This window comes from Onychomys torridus, chromosome 19, assembly GCF_903995425.1.
Source record: "Onychomys torridus chromosome 19, mOncTor1.1, whole genome shotgun sequence".
Taxonomy (NCBI): domain Eukaryota; kingdom Metazoa; phylum Chordata; class Mammalia; order Rodentia; family Cricetidae; genus Onychomys; species Onychomys torridus.
In genome coordinates, this window is record NC_050461.1 from 51,239,355 (window position 1) to 51,257,517 (window position 18,163).

Here is an 18,163-nt window from a genome sequence, read left to right on the forward strand (position 1 = left end):
AATTCCAGCATTTATCTTCCACTCCTCCCCTCGTCTTGATGCACACCCTCGTGGCTCTATTCTCAGAATTTATCCAGCATTTCTACAAGCACCTAGATTACTCCAGTGGCTTCTAAATCTGTCTTCCTCCTCCACTAGAGTCTGACCCACATTCCTTTCCAGAGTCTCTTTCAAACTCAGGTACCAAAGTGTTGCTTTTAAAACATATCAGATTATGCACTTCTCTGGTCAGGACCTGCATTGCCTCCCTGCCCTCCCCTGCCTCAGACACCTCCTATCTGCTTCATCTGGCTTGCGCACTGTCACACACACCATCAGGCCATTGCGATTCCTCACGTGAAGGAGATAAATTCTTCTCCCCAATGTTTGCTCTGGATGTCTCCTTTCCTGAGATGGGATTCTCCAAGGCATTTGCACGGCTAGCTCATCGTCTTGGCTTCTGTACCACTTCAACACATTATTTAAACTTCCAACACCTCTGGTAGTATGGCCAATCCCTCCCTCTGCCTTCTCTTATTAAATAGCATTATAATTCTGTCTTTTTTCAATGGCTTGCTTTGTTGTACCCTCCTCCTATATTGGTATAGAAATCAGCCAAGGACATGGGTTTTTTTTGTTGTTGTTGTTGTTGTTTGTTTGTTTGTTTGTTTGTTTGAGCTGCCTTATTCACTGCTCTATCCCTAGTTCATAGAACAATGTCTGAAATCTAGTGTGTGCTCAATGAATATTTGTTGACTAAATGAGATAAGAAGTTGGTCTCTGTGTGAGAGGTAAAATAATTTCCTGGAGACTCTCTGTAAAAACTAATAATTTGTTGTACCCATCCATGTATCTCACAAGACCGGAAAGTTCTCTGTCCTGGGAAGGCCTTGTGGGGAGGAGTTTATAACATCATAATGGGTGCTGAGGTGAGGGCCTGGCTCCTCATCCAGCTCTTGGGAAAGGGAAATCGTTAAGGTCTTTTCCCCCACAGTGGAAGTCCAGGATTCCTGCTATCCCTAGTGAATTTGCCACCATTTGTATCCATTGATCAGAAGACCTGAAATGATCTTCCTATCTTCTTTTAGTCAATCATTAGTTAAAAGTAGGAAGTTATATATTACAATTAAAACTATACTCCAACGCATACAAATCTCACATAAACCACTTACAGATTGTCCATCATTTGCCTCAAAGGACCTGGAAATGCACCAAGTAGAACTTTGGGAGAATGACTCACTCAGCAGAGGCAGAGCACAGAGATGGGACTAAAACAGGTGCCTGTACAGTGTGCTCAAGCTTTACTATCTCATTTTAATGTACGCAACTTCTGTGTAGCAGATAAACTATCCACTTACAGGGTGTTAGGGGTCAATCATACTTTTTTTTTCACATCAAGACTATACTGGGGAAAGGCCATTTTGTTTAAGAAACAGAAACTGTGTATTCTGCAAGGTGGGGGGCATTTGTGACTGTGATCCTGTGATCCAGTACTGCATCATGAACCACGCCTCAGATGACTTAACACTGCTCAGTCTAAGATTAATATCACCTTAGTGCTAATGTCAATTTGGATAGACTCTATCAAATCTTTGTAAACTTACCTCGACTTTCAAAAGGAAAAAAAAAACACCCTATTTTTCCTATTGAAATTAACTTTGGAGTCTGGGGAGATGGCATAATGTATAAAGCACTTGCCACACATGCCTAAGGGCCAGAGTTGGGATCCTCAGCTCACACATAAGAGCCAGTTGGGCATGGTGACCCCTCTTTAATATCATCTCAGGAGAGGCAAGACAGGGGACCCCTCGAGCAAGATGGCTAGCTATAGTCGCTAAATTGGTGAGAGAAATGAAGTGAAAGACCTTGTCTTGTTGTATAAAGAGTGGAGTGATGAGGACACCTGACCGCAACCTGTGATCTACACACACACACACACACACACACACACACACACACACACGTGTGCGCGCATGCGAGAACATGCATACACACATGCACATAGGCAAAAAGAAGAGGAGGAGGAGGAAGAGGAGGAGGAGAAGGAGGAGGAAGAGGAGGAGGAGGAGGAGGACGAGGAGGAAACAGATATTTTAGGAAGGTACAACTAGCTATTCTAAGACACAGCCAAACCAGGAAATTTCAAAGGTTTTATCTTATTCTAACTCAGTCTGCAGGATAGTAAGGTAAAACAAACAAACAAACAAAAAACTGTGGGCCAGCAAGAGGGTTCAGCAGGTAAAGGTGCTTGCTGTCAGGCCTGACAATCTGAGTTCAATTCCTGGAACATGGGTGGTGGAAGGTGAGAACAGATTCCTGCACATTGTCCTCTAACCACAAGTATGGCATGACATGTACATGCAAACCCATATGTGCATGTGAGCACACACAATTGATAGATACATAGATAGAAAATATAAACAATAATTTAAAAACTTGTTCTTATCTTTCTATTGCCTTCTTGATGCTTTTGTGGGTGTTTTCTGTCTTATCTCAGTTTTCAAGACCCCTCCAAGACATCCAGTTACACAGCAGAGTTCCCAAACTCCCCAGCTCGCCAGGTCCACAAGGCCCCTTAGCACTCACAGCTGACTCCCTTGGAATGTATTTCTATCAAGACTCAGAAAGAAAGTTCCAATAAGTTCTTGGGAGTTTCTGTTATGGTTGGGGCAAGCATCCTCCAAAGCCCCACATGGTAAAAGGCTGGGCCTCCAGTGTGCACACTAGTATGTGGGGTCTGGTGGAAGGAAGATAGGTCATTGGACTTAAGACCTTGACGTCATTATCAGATCCCTGGTGTATCTCTCTCTCTCTCTCTTTCTCTCTCTCTCTCTCTCTCTCTCTCTCTCTCTCTCTCTCTCTCTGCTTCCAGGCTACTATGAGCTAAGCGGTTTGCAATGTGTTTCTGAAAAAGATTCTTCTGTGAGGCAACATGGCCAGGACTACAGCAAACTGACACTATGAATCCAAAGAAGCCATCCTAATTTCAATGCTGCTTTATCTTGGGTACTTTGTTATAGTCACGGATCATTGAGTAACATGGGAATTATGGGGATTTTTAACTTCACTTTGCAGATTTTCTAGAGAACTCACACCATGCCCTACTTTGCATCTTACAATGGCTAGCCTGCGTAGGGTGCTGGCTGCTACAGTCACTTTTTGCTAGGAGACAAAATAAGCTTCCTCCTAAGGATGCTACAGCAATAGTATGCTATGATGTTATCACAGCACTATTCATTATCAGCCAGCAAGAACAAGCCAGAGTATTCAGCACGTTCAGCTGAATGTAGGGAAAAGAGGGGAGGGCCTGTCCTCTTCCAGGAGGCAGAAGAAGGAGACAGTCTAATGACCATGAGGAATGGGCTCTAACAAAGGCTGCTGCTGTTCATCCATCCACAGACCAGGGTCGGAGGAATGAATATCCATTAACAGCCTTCCCCAGAAGGCAGTAATCTGGGGCTAAGAAAAGCACTAGGAGCCTAGGTGGGCACTGGAGCCCTGAAACACTCCTATTTGCATTCAGTTCAGGGGAAGGAGTAGCTGCTTAAAGGCGAGGAAGGATTGTAGCTGCACTGGGAGCTTTGGCCTTTTCAGTGGAGACACCCAAGAGACTGCCTGTCAAACAGAAGTCTCTTGCTAGAACTATCTAGCTGAGTGAGCTGAGGAGTCAAGAAGGGTGGGAGAAAGGGGTAGATGAGAAACAAGGAAAGCCCAACTCCCCCATCCCCCCCCCCCAACTCCCCCACCCCGCACACACCAGTCTGAGAAAGATACAGAAAGAAAGAAGGGGACCGGGGCTCAGAGGGAAGAAATGAAGGAATATATGAGTGGCTGGACATCTCCACATGCTTCTCCCCCCTAGACAGCACACTGTGGAGACGCATGTTTCTAAAAAATGCATTAATTCAGTTTTACAAATAAGAAAGTGGGTTTCTTTGCATTTCCCCTGATTCCATCTCCCCTGTTCTACTTCCTCTCCATCCTAATTCCCACTGCGACTGGCGTGGAGTAGAGCTGAGGAATGGGAGGGTATGTGGCTGCTTCTTGGCTCTCTTTCTCTCTCTCTTCTCCCCTTTAAAAATCCCGTCAAATCTCCTTGCCTTCAGTAATCCTTGGATATTCCCCCAGGAGCTGAGTTAAGATTTAATTGTGAAATTTGCATAGTAACTCAGCAAATAAATTCTCCCGTCTCTCATAGACCTTTCACTGCAGAGGGCCATTTTGGTTATAAATCACTTATTTCGAGATCCCAACTGCATCAGCATTTTGCACCTCTTGAGGAGAGTGGCAGGGGAGAGAAAATCCAATGCCAGGCAGAGTTAACATTTGGCATTCTGATCTCTGTGTAGGGCAAGGGGAAGCAGAGGCTGGGTGAAGGGGTAGCTAACAAGGGCCATCCTGGTCCCTGTTGTCTCTCTTAGGAAATTTTGCCTGGTAGAAGCCTGGTCCTCTAGGCAGCCTCAGGAAGCGAAAGGTATACTCTTTCCCTAGGCATCTACATGCTCAAAAAATCTAAAGTGATATGCAGAAACTGCACATAGCTACAGTACAGGAAGATGTGCAGGGATGAATCTGGCAACACACTGTCCAAGAGTATCATCAAGGTTGCAGAGAGAGAGGAGGAGATGTCCAGTTTAGCATATGCCCCACTGGAGGTCCAGTACTCCATCCATAAGGGAGGTCGGTTGTGTTCACATCTCCTTTCTCATAGTCGGCCAACATGACTGGAGGTTCTAGAAATGTAGACACCATTGTTAGCTTGAATCTAAATAAAACAAGTTTACCAGAGTCCAGCACTCTTTTCATCGGCTTGTGTCATCTCCTTGCTGTCATGCATCACACGGGAACATGACTTAGAGGACAAAGGGGAGTCCTGGGGGGGGGTGTGTGTGGCTCCAATAATGGAATAAAGGAAACCAAGGAAGAAGACGGGAAGTTCAAAGAAACAGGAAGCAGACGTGTCTTTCATTGTACAGCCCTGGAATCCAATCTCACTCTTTGCCTTACTGCATTCCTTTCTTTTAAAATAATTTACGTATCTTAGTTAACTTACAGAATAAAAGGCTTCCTTGTGGGGTCGAATGCATTCTTTTAACAATCACACCGTCTCTTTCCCCATCTCCCTGTCCCTCCACCTTGCCAGGCTGTTTATACCCTTTCACTCCCAATCTTCCCTTCCACCTCAGTAGCTCATCCTATTTTGTTTTGCTCACCCTCCATCCTTCATCCATCCTTTCTCCCCTTCTCCTGGGCCCCCTTTCCAGGTCCTAGCTGTTCACACCCACTCACAGCTAGATACTAATTTTTAATAGTTAGAAACTGGGAGCTGTATGTCAGAGAGTACATACTTCATGTGTTTTTCTGAACCTGGGTTTCCTTATTTAATATGACACTTTCCAGTTCCTTCATTTTCCTGCAGATTTCATTTTTCTTTACTATTGGATAAAATTCACTATGTCTTATAGCTTCACTATCTTCAGAAGGGACATGGTGATGCGTGGAGGCCAACAGTACCCTTTGCCCCCTTAAATGGTATGTTCTCTGTTTAAGACAACAGCTTGGTGGGAAGATAGCCATGCAAGAATGTGAACCTGCGTCTGAATCCTCAGAACCCAATCTAAGTCTGCATCCCTAGATCCCATGTAACTCCAGGCACAGTAGCCCACATCTGTAATCCCAATTTTCTACATCAACATGGGGGGGAGACAGGAGACTCTCCCAGAGCTTGTGGGCCACCTGGCCTGGCATGTACAGCAGCTAACAACAGAAGACCCTATCAGAAGCAAGGTATAAGGTGAAGAGTGAGTGACACCCCAGACTGTCCTCTGACCTCCACACATATACTGTGGCACACCCCCTTTCCCCATCTCTCTCTCTCTCCCTCCCTCCCTCCCTCTCTCTCTCTCTCTCTCTCTCTTCTCTCTCTCTTTCTCTCTCTCTCTCTCTCTCTCTCTCTCTCACACACACACACACACACACACACACACACACACACACACACACTGGATTATCTAAGAAGGAAACCATAGCAAACCTCTTAAGACAAGTCCCTTATCTGGATTACCAGAGGTGAAACTTCTAATAAGCCAAGGTTTCACAATCTCATTCTAAAGAATATTGCTACTCTTTAAGAAAAAGTTTACAAAGAGCAAACAAGGAGTTTTATGCAGATAACTTGCTTTCACCTCAAAATTTGAAGATTGCTGATCAAACGCAAGCCCTGTAGTCATATTTCCTTCAAACAACTGATTTCAGCTCCTTATTTATTCTGTAGCTGATCAAAACATAGTGCCCTCATTTCCAAGTTATGCTTGTCAGCCCCAGGAGATCAGTGGAAATTTGAATTCCATAGATGAATCAACAAGTCAGCATCTCTCTGCAGATGCAAATCTTCTACCAACACACACCAAGAAGCCCTCTGTGTAGGACTGTCCTTTCTTCCCCTTCTCTTTCTCTTTGGTTTGACTCAATGGAAGATTCTGGGATATGTTGAGGATGCTTTTTCTCCTGACTCCAAAAATATGTAAGTAATAATTTTCCCAAGAAAAATGTTATCACAGGAAACTGTCTGTGATGAATATACCATAGGAAGTTAGGTAAATATTATTTCAAGCTAACATCAGGTTTGTGAGTGGATGACTTGTAATGTGCTACAAAAATCCGGAAAAGCAAGAGCCAGCTAATCTACCCTTTGCTCAGGAGAATTATTATTTTGGAAATTACATAAGTAAACAGGAAAAAAAATCAAATCTGCCTATGCATCATCATAAAAAAGTTTATAAAATATAACTATATAAATTACAGCAGACTATCCCCTACTTTGTACAGATTCAGTTAAGTGTAAACAGATGAGGTCTAAAAATCTTAAATGAAAATTTTCAGAAGTAAGCAGGTTCACAGGTTTTAACTGTTCTGAGAAGTATGACTGAATTGGAACCCAGCATTCTGTCTTGTGTTCCATCTCTTTCCCATCATACCCGCTGCATTAGTTCTGTTGTTGTAATAACATACCATGATCAAAGGCAAATGAAAGAAAAGAGAGTTTAATCTGTTTATGGTTACAGAGGAATAAGTGTCCCTCATGGCTGGGCAGAAGCATGGCAGCAAGTGGCAGATACAGTGGCAGGATGCTGAGAGATCACATCTTTAACCATGATGATAATGAAGAATAGGAAGCAGAGGAAGAGGAGAAGGAGGAGTAGGAAAAGAAGGAGGAAGAGAAGAAGAAGAAGAAGAAGAAGAAGAAGAAGAAGAAGAAGAAGAAGACGAAGAGGAGGAGGAGGAGGAGGAGGAGGAGGAGGGAGAAGGAGGAAGAGGAAGAAGAAGAGGAAGAGGAAGAAGAGGAGGAGGAGGAGGAGGAGCAACAGCAGCAGCAGCAAAGTAAAGTGAACCTGAAACAAGGCTTTAAATCTCAAAGCCCACCCCCAGTGATGTACTTACTCCATTGCTGCTGCACCTCCAGGTAAACTCCCCAAACAGCTCTGCCAAGAGGGAAGCAAGTGTTTAATGTCTGAGCCTGCAGGTGATGTTTTTCTTTCAAACCACCATACCATCCCTGTGTGTAGTGCCTACTCCTGAGACAGAGAGCAGATGGACAGTCACAGTCTCTCAGTGCTTATGGTCACACAAAGTTCCTGAGCAGTGGAGTCACTACTCAGACACTGCAAACAGAGACGGTGATATTCTTCCTTTAAGGGAAAGGGGAAAGGAATTAATGATGAAAGGGAAGAAAAACATGTTGAACCTGTTAAGATTTACAGTAAGAATGAATTATCTTTTTTTCCCCTGTGAAATTATATGGAAAAGAGAAAGACATTCATGATAGCCATGGAGTCAGACTCCCAACTGCGGAAGTTATGGTAGCAGTGCCTGAGAAAGGTTCAGTGAATGTGGGATTAGATGGTAAATCCCTTACTTCCCACATAGTCAGGCCTCCACTGGCATCTGAGAATGTACAGACTATTGAAAAGACATGCAGAAAAAGGCTGCATGCCTACTACAGTCCAAAACAATTCGTCCAGAATCAGTAAGAATTAGTGTTAAGATACTAGGAAAATATGATAAAAAATAAAGCATTCCATTCATTTTTCAGTACAAGTAAAAACAGAAAAATAAGAACTGTCACAGAGAGCTATATCACAAAACTACAGCAAACCTCAACATTCCGACCCCGGAACAGGGGATGAGGTTAAGCTTGAAGACAGGAAGTTTAATTGAATTCTGACTATACAATACTGAATTCTTTTGATCTTCGCTGCTGTTATCATCAGCAAAGAGCTCAACAGCCAGGTGTTAAATACCACCACAGCTTCATGATATAAAACAGATTTTGGATTTTGCAGGGCATACATCCCCCTCCTTATGGTGATGTCAAAGCTTAAAAGTCACCTCTCTGTTCCATGGGAAGCTGCTAGGCCACAGCTCTGCCTGTGTTCAGGACAAAGAGGGCAGGAAGTGAAACAATAAATGGGAAGGAAACCAAAGGTGAAAGCATCATTAGTGTCCTTGAAGGAATTAAAGTGTTAATTTACAAAATAAAAATAATATAGCGAAAAAACAAAACAAACAAAAACAGACAAGATGGGAGCTGGGAGATAGCTCAGTGGGCAAAATGCTTGCTGTGTATGAGGATCTCAGTTCAATGCCCTCTAGCTGAATCTGCCAGCTCCAGGCCAGTGAGAGATATGGTATCAACAAAGAAGACACAATTTCTGAGGAATGACATCTGAGGTTGACCTCTGGCCTTCACATAAACATGTATACATAGGCATGAGTACCCTCATACAATGTGCTCTTGTGCACACCTATAAATATATACATACAGGCAAAATAAAAAAATAAGGGAAACAAGTAAAATCTGGTAGGAAAAAGCTTTAAAGAAAGAATATTGGAATGATTAAAAGGCTAAATTGTCCTTGCACAAAGAAGATATGAAAAGAAAATGGGATAAATGATTGAGGCAAATTGGATTCCCTCAGGAGGCCAAAGTAATAAGAGAATTTTCAGAATTAGAATAGAGAAAACAAAATGGAAGATATTGAAAAAGTAACACAAGCCATATTTCTTGGAGGTGTAGCAAAACATGAGTCTTGAGAAGGACTGCACACACTTACTCAGTATCATCAGTATATTCAAAATGGGCAGACCACATCTTCAGCTTCTGGGTCACAGAATAGGAATGAAATCACTATCCGTTATCTCATCAGAAACACTGTAGACAAGAACCTAAAGGAGCCTGGACTCTGATGCCCTAAAAGAATTACATTTAATATGAAATTCTTTGTTGAGGCAACCACCTCTCTACCCCTGCAGTGGACTGAAAAGACACTCTTCAAAAGAATCCGAATAGCCAGAATCATAGATACCAGACATCTCTTGGGCCATGGTAGCAGCCATTGCCAAAACAGGACTTGAGTGAAAGCCTACACATTAACAGTGAGAAACCCTCCCTTCAGGAAAGGGAGAGAACAGAGAAGCTTGTCTTTTACAGGCAAAATATCAGATGCAACCCCCCTCCAAGGGACAGAAGAGCCCAAGAAAAATATACAAACCTTCTGAGAACCATTCACTAAACAAAACAAAACAAAACAAAAAAAGGCAGGCCTCTTTCATAGCTCCCCGGAGTGTAGGCTACTAGTCAGGAAGGCCCCAATCTCTGTGCCTTGACTTATATATGAATAAACACACAGGATCACCAGATATCCTATGGAGGCTGCAATATGAAAGATGGACAGAGACAAACCCAAACAAGTCAAGATGGATTTGGCAAAAAGACATGATGAACACAGAGGAAGTGGGAGAACACTTCGAAAAATGTCTCTGTGAGATAAGAGGAGACATTAATCCAGCAGATAAGATCTGTAAGCTCTAAAGTTAATAATCAAGGAAGAAAAGTGCTCTAGACCTTAAAATATGGCAGGAAATTAGGAAGCATAGAGAAAGCATGAAAAAGAACCTTAGAAAACATCCCAGAAGGTAGAGTAAAAAGACAAAGAGGTGGCTAACATGAACCATATAAAATTAGATCAGTGCAGAATGTTTCAAAATGTAAGTATTAGACATTGTAAAAAGAAGGACAGGGGATTAAAAGGAGTTATAGTGAAAACTTCTTGTATTTGTTTCTGCTTTAGAAGTACTACAGATGGGGCAAGGGGTAAAGCTTGCCTTGTAAAAATGAGTACCTGAGTTCAAATGCCCAGAATCCATGTAAAGTCAGGTATGTTAGCACATATGTATTATCCCTGTGTTCCTACTGCAAGGTGGGATGCAGAGACAGAAAAGTTACTGGAAGCATGTAGGCCAGCTAGTCTGAAATACCCATTGGTGAACAAGGAGACACCTTATACCAAACAAGGTAGCAGGCAAGGAGAACACCCAAAATTGTCCTCTTATCTCCATAAGAACACTGTGGCAAGAACCATCCAGCACTCACACAAACATATGTGAGTAAGCACACACAGGTGTCATGCATGCGCACGCAATGCATATCATACATTAAAAATTATTATGGAGCCAATTACATTAAATCACAAAATATTTTCACCCATTTATATAGTTTTGAGATTGTTTTGAAATATATAATAGGGAAAAGAATCTTAGAAATTTCATGCAAAGGACCCAGGGATATCAGTTGTAACTTTTAACTCACATCTCCAAGTCATCACTGGAAGCGGAATGATGTGGAGACACCCCCTCAAATTTCAATGAAAATGTATTTCTAACCTAGAATTCCCATGCCTCCAAATCCCTTATGCCAAGGAGCTCAGTGAGATCCTTTTAGATGGTATCATGTGTTAGTAAAAGCTTAGTGTGCAGAAACAGTGCTTCATGGATCAATACACAAACAAAAGAGAGGAAGACATGAGTAGGTTTCAGTGGATACTGGAGGGAGACATGGAAAGTTTTCAGAGGATGGTCCAAGGAAAGCTCAAGAGGAAGGCTTCAGGGGAAGGCTATATGGAAGACGCTGAAAACCATAGGTCTACTTGGAGGGGGAAGACCTGTGACAGGGGTCATTGAAAACAGCTTACAGTGGCACCTGAAGTACAGAAATGAAGCAATGAGGTGTTTGCAGACACTGAATGCAATGATAGAAAAATAGAAGCATTAGAAAGCTCCAGAGGCAGTAGAACATCATGAGGAATTGTGAATCTGTGAGTCACTATGAGGGATGTTTTGTGGGCATGCTGATCAATTCTAGGGCCAAGGTCTTGAGTTGCAATCATATCAGATTCCTCATTGTTCATGCCTCTTAGCTTGATTATGACTGAAGAGCCTGCCACCCCCTGACACAGGGCACATTTGTTTGTTCACTCTGTCCTCTGCTCCAAGGAGAAGCCACCACCGTAGATTTTTTTGTTTTCCTTCACTGTGAAAATGTGGGTGCTTATAATAGTGGCTAGAACTAATCAGATAAACAACAAAGAGACATTCAATAAAGAACATAAAATTTATTCTATGCTGAACTTTCTATTGTGTAAGAAACTGGTGTTTATTTATTATAGGTTAATTCTTTCTAGAATTATTGAAAAACAATTGACAAGTAACATTTGTAGATATTTAAAATACATGATGTGGTGATTGGATATATAGTAAAATCATTACCACCATCAAATTAATCAACACTCTCAAAATCTCTCAGAATTACTACAGTTTGTGTGGTGGAAACATCTTAAGATCCTTCTCAGCAAATTTCAGTTTGACAATACTGTATCTTTAGCTCTGGTCACTGTACTGTAAATTAAAGTCTCAAAATTTATTCATTTCATATCCAAAGGTTCCTAGCACTTGCCCTGGGAAACATCTCCTTGTTTCCCCAACTCTTAGTCCCTGGCAGCCACCACCTACCCTCTGCTTCTGTGGGTTCCAGTGTTTAGATTGTACATTATATATACTTGAGATAATTCAGCTTGTCTGTACCTGGCTCATTTCACATACTGGGACAGGATGCCCTTCTCTGAGAAGTGCTTGAATAGTTTCCACTGTATCTGCATACCACTGTTCTGTTGTTCATTCATCTGTCCATGGATTTTTTCCTTTTTTTATTTATTATATTTGTGTTTTAATTTTACACATCAGCCATGGGTTCCCCTGTCCTCCCCTCTCCCACCCCCGCCCTCACCTCCCCCCTCAGCCCCTCCCCTCCATTCCCATATCCTCCAGGGCCAAGACTCCCCTGGGGATTCATTTAAACCTGGTGGATTCAGTACAGGCAGGTCCTGTCCCCTCCTTCCAGGCTGAGCAAAGTGTCCCTGTGTAAGCCCAAGGTTCCAAACAGCCAGCTCATGCACTAAGGACAGGTCTGGGTCCCACTGCCTGGGCACCTCCCAAACAGTTCAAGCTATTCAATTGTCTCACTTATCCAGAGGGCCTGATCCAGCTGGGGGCTCCACAGCTTTTGGTTCATAATTCGTGTGCTTCCATTCATTTGGCTATTTGTCCCTGTGCTCTTCCAATCTTGGTCTCAACAATTCACACTCTTACAGTCCCTCCTCTTTCTCGACAATTGGACTCCTGGAGCTCCACCTGGGGCCTGGCTGAGGATCTCTGCATCCACTTGCATCAGTTATTGGATGAGAGTTCCAGCACGACCATTAGGGTGTTTGGCCATCTGATCACCAGACCAGGTCAGATCAGGCTTTCTCTCGACCATTGCCAGTAGTCTACAGTGGATGTATCATTGTGGATTTCTGGGGACCTCTCTAGAACTCTGCCTTTCCTGTTCTGATGTGGTCAACATTTATCATGGTCTGTTATTCCTTGTTCTCCCTTTCTGTTCTTGATCCAGCTGGGATCTCCTGCTCCCCTAAGCTTTCTTTCCCTCAAATCTTGCCCTTCATTACTCCCACTGTCGTCCAGGTTGTTCATGTAGATCTCATCCATTTCTCTGACACTGGGCGATCCCTGTGTCTTTCCTAGGGTCCCGTTTTCTAGGTAGCCTCCCTGGAGTTGTGTAGCAGTCTAGTCATCTTTGTTTTACATCTAGTATCCTCCTATGAGTGAGTACATACCATGTTTGTCCTTCTGAGTCTGGGTTACCTCACTCAGGATGATTTTTTCTAGATCCATCCATTTGCCTGAAAACCTCATGATGTCATTGTTTTTCTGTGCTGAGTAGTACTCCATTGTGTATATGTACCATATTTTCTCTATCCATTCTTCAGTTGGATTTTTGCCTTGTTTCTCTGTTGGCTGTTTTGAATGATGATGCAGTTGGTGCCCCTGAGCCTATTGATTTCATTTTTTTTCTGTGTACTCAGGTGGTTTTGTTAGTTCATACAATAGTTCTATTTTTTATATGATGAAGAACTTCCTATAGACACTGCATTATTTTACATTCCTACACAGGGGTGGGGATGGGGGGGAGAAGCTTTTTTTTTTCTCCACACTATGGCCAGTGCCTGTGATCTCTGTCAATGATTAACACAGTCATACTAACATGAATGAGGTGATAACACAAGAGGCTTTGATTTGCATTCCCCCAATGATGAATGATGAAAAACTTTTTTCACTGACATGTTGGCTAGTTACACATCCTTTTAATAAATATTCATAGCTTTTGCCCATTTTTAACTGATCTCTTTGTTTTCAACAAGGAGGGTTTTTTTGTTTGACTTCCCTAAATATTATGGGTACTAACCCCTGTAAGATACAATCTGTGGGTTAAAATTGGTTTCTCCTATTTCATCAGCTGCCTTCCCATTTTATTATTTTCTTTGCTGTGCAGAAGTTTTGTGTCACACTCATTCATTTTTGGTTCTGTTGCTTGTGGGTTTGGTGGTATATTATTTTAAAAAGTCTTTGACAAGACCACTGTCAAGGCGCTTTCTTCCAATGGTTTCTTCTAGAAGTTTTACCATTTCAGGCTTCATATGTAAGCCTTTTGTTCATTTTCAGTTCAATTTTTATGAATAGAGATAAAAAATCCAATTTCATTCTTCTCAGTGTGGCTATCTAGTTTTCCCAATACCTTTAAAAGATAATGTCATTTCCTCACTGTGGATTCTTGGCACCCTTGTTGAAGAAAATTTGAACACATGGATATGACATTATCTCTTGACTTTGTTTGTTCTATGGTTCTATGTATCTGTTTTTATGACAGTGCCAGTTTTATAAAACTATTTGTAATACAGTTTGCCACCAGGAAGAGTGGCCCCTGCTTTGTTGCCCTGATAGCCCTGGTCTCTCATGACCCTGAATGGTTACGTACAATTTTAGGATTTTTTAAAATTTCTATGAAAATATTAATGACATTGTAATAAGGATTGGTTTGCTCTGGAGATCACTTTAGGCAGTATGAACATTTTAGCAGTAGTCACCCTTCCAGTCTGTGAGTACATGAAATATTATGACTTACTTGTATGTTCACATTCATGTTTTACACTTCTCAGCACACAAACATTTTACTCTATTAGTCAAAGCTCTTCTTTCTTAAGCCATCATAAATGATGCTGTGTTCTTTAACTCCTTTCTGGACTGTTTGTTGTTAGTGTTGGAGGCATACATAATCTCGGTGTATTGTTTTGTATCTTGTAGCATGATTGAATTACTTTGTTAATTTAAGAGTTTTAAATGAAAATATTTAGGGTAGTTTTTATAAGAGCATGCCACATGCAAACTTAGATGATTTTGCTCTGCTTTACAGTTTGAATTCATTCCTTTTTCTTGCCTAGTTGCTTTGACTAGGGTATTATACAGTATGCCATTGTCTCATTCCTGATCTTAAATGGGAAGCTTGTAGCCTTCCTCTGTGGTATCTGACATTACCTGTGGGACAATAATAGGTCACTTCATTTTACTGAAGTACATTCCTTCTAAATCTGTTTTTTGTTCCCACAATTAAAGGGCTTTAAATGTTGCAAAATGCTTTTCTGTGTCTATTGTAATTCTCAGATGGATTTTATTCTCCAATCTCTTAATGTGGTACACGACATATAATTATTTCCTTGCGCTGAACCATCTTTTTTATCTTGAAGAAGATTCCTGATCATAGGGTGTATGATCTTTCTAATACGCTGTTGAACTCAGTTTGTTAGCATTTCACTGTGGCTTTTGCACCCATTTTTTAAAAAGGATTTGAGAATATAATTTCATTTCCTCATATTGTTCTGATCTGGTTCTATCCATGTGAAGCTGGCCTCATAAAACACAATTTGGAAATGTTCCTTCCTCTTCAAATTTTTGGCAGACTTTGAGAAAGATTTGTACTAAATCTTCCTTAAATGTTTGGTGGAATTTATTTATGAAACTATCTGGTTTGAGTTTGGGACTGGATTTTCAATTCTGGAAGGTTCTTGATTACCACATTATTGGTCTGTGGCTATTTCTATTATATCTTCATGGTCCAATCCTGGCAGGTTGCATATGACTAGGCTTTGTCCATTTCTCTTATGCCAATATTTTGACTTGTACCTGTTTACTGTCTCCTCCCATGAGCCTTTGTACATCTGTGTTATCAGGTCCATGTTTCTGCATTGATTTCTAACTGATTTGAGTCTTTATTATCTTTTTCCTAATTTAGTAGGTGTTTGTCAACACTACTGAGCATTAAAAAAAAAAATACCCTCTATTTTCTGATTTCTTCTTTGTGGTTTGAGTCTCTATTTCACTTATATCTGCTCTAAAGTGTATTTTGTCTTTCCTTCCTATGTCTTGGGGCTTCCCTTGTTTCCCTTTCTCTAGCTACTTGAGGTGTGAAGGTAAGCTGTTCATTTAGGATCCTGGTAGGTTTGGTCACCCTGAAACTTTTCTCTATAAACTTCCCTCTTGGAACTGTTTGGGCTGTATCCTGTAAGCATCGTTAGCCATGTTTCCATTTGTGTTGTGCTAATATACATGTTTATTCCTCTTTTTTATTTATTCAATGGCCTGATTGCTATAAAAGAAGCATGCTGTTTATTCCAGTGTATTTGCAAATGTTCAATTCTCTTCCTGTCACTAATGTCTAGTCTTGTATCATTGTGAGCAGCAAAGATGCTTGATGTGACTCCAATCTTATTGAATTTGTTAAGTTCTGTTCAGTGTCTCAGTATATCTACATTAGGTTTTAATATATGCATTATAAATTATTATGTAAAATTATATTACTGTTTATGCCTATAGCACTTGTCTTTTATTTTGCTTGTGAAGGCAGAAGAAGAAATGTAAAACTATAATTTGCCATTCTTCAACTGCATTACTCCATGAGATGAAAGAAAACCACATGCTTCTAAGCCTCACAGGACTCTATCATGAGCTATGTCTTTTTAGCCAATGCAAGTCTGTGTCTAAACATCCACAAAACGCCTAGATATCACGGAAAGCTGCAAAGCTATATTATGAAGTCCTTTCATAAGTTATATCAAAGTCCAGAATCATGTATTCTTATGACACATTTGTATGCTAAACAATATTTACCTAATTCATGAGCTCCTGGCTTCTGCTTTAAAGATTAAACTAGGAGAACAAAGAAAGGAATTTTGACAAAAGTATCTTAGACTAGTGTTGGGGGAAAAAGATAAAGCCTAGAATGGCCCAGATCTGCTCAGCTAACCATTGTGACAAGAAGCCTGATTGCGTATTTCTTGAGGAAGGCAATGCTTTTTGGTTGCAATGTTCATCACAAAGTCCCCCCCCGCCCCACTACCACCACCAAAATTATGAACAGAAAGAACAGGTCCAATATATGCATAATTGGGGTACATGTTAGATTATGAATGTGAGATTGTTTGATTTTTACCTTGGCATCTCTGTAATTAGGTAGGCACTATCCTGACTGTGATGAGCTTGCCCTACTTGATCTTACATTTCCTAGGAGACACGTTAATTAAAGCAATTCTCCTTCCTCATGAACTGAAACTTTCAGACTAAGTTTACCTCTCCCACCCTCACCCTATCACACTCTCAGCATCAGTACTTTCTTCTTGAGAACAAGTGATGGCAAAGAATAAATAGATAGATAGGTAAATAAGCAAATAAACAAATATGAGGCATAAATAGCACTGCAACCCTGGCAATGTTGTCTGAGAACTTTTATAATGTTCCAAATAACACATATACAACAAATCACCAATGGCTCAGAAACATATGTCATGACCAACTACCACCCCCAGGAGACACATAGTGCCAAACAAAAACTTTCTAAAAGCAAGTGCACAAAACCTCATGTAAAAGACTGCCTTAAGTCCCCTTTGATAAACAGAAGGATTGAAACCCCTTCATATCTACTCAGAGCTATTCAAAATATGGCGTTTTGGTGTATCTTCATGGAGACAAGTGACAGACCACAGTGAAGTCCATGTGGCAGTGGCTTGGAGTGTAATACAGATAGCAACATGAGGCTTGTGCCTTGTGTCCTGAAAGGAATGCCCTTACATCCCCCTGAGGGAAAGCAGAGTATCACAGTGCAGCAGGAAGAACTGCTTCCTTTCCTCTCCATTTCCTCCTTGTTTCCTCCATTACCATCAACACTCTCCTGAAAATGCACACACACACACACACACACACACACACACACACACACACACACATGCACACAAACACACGCACCTTTGAGATGTTAGGAATAGGCCAGCAGGGAGGAGTCAACCAATTTGGAAGGGCAGACTCTAACCTGACATTAGTGTAGGCTTGACTAATGTTTCTTATGAGTTCTCTGTGATTTCTTAAACAGCTTCTAACCATGTTTCCTCATTTTTAAAATGTAAATGATGCTACAGACTCAAGCCGAAAAGGCAGTACACAGTTCTTAAAACACCCTTTCCTATGTTTCCAACTAGCTCCAATCAAGGGACACCTTTGCTTTGGCCACTCAATATGTTTTTAAGGTTGAGGTATATATATAAAAAGAGATCAATAACTTTAATTGATCACCCAGTAAGCAATTGAAATGGAACATTTTAATTTCACCAACATGTATCATTAGCTAAGATCATTTCTGTTTGTCCCCCCTAACCTTGTCTAGCAAGTCCATGACAGTGCTGAGAATGTACACTATTAGCCATTGTCCTAGTTTGCCTTCTTCTATGCCTGTGATCAAGCCCATGACCAAAATTAACTTGAGAAGAAAAGGGTTTATTTAGCTTACCCTTCCACACTGAAGTTCATCATTGAGGGAAGTCAGGGCAGGAAGCTGGAGACAGGAACTGAAACGGAACCACAGAGGAATGCTGTTTACTGGCTTGTTCTCCCCGGCTTGCCTGCCTTC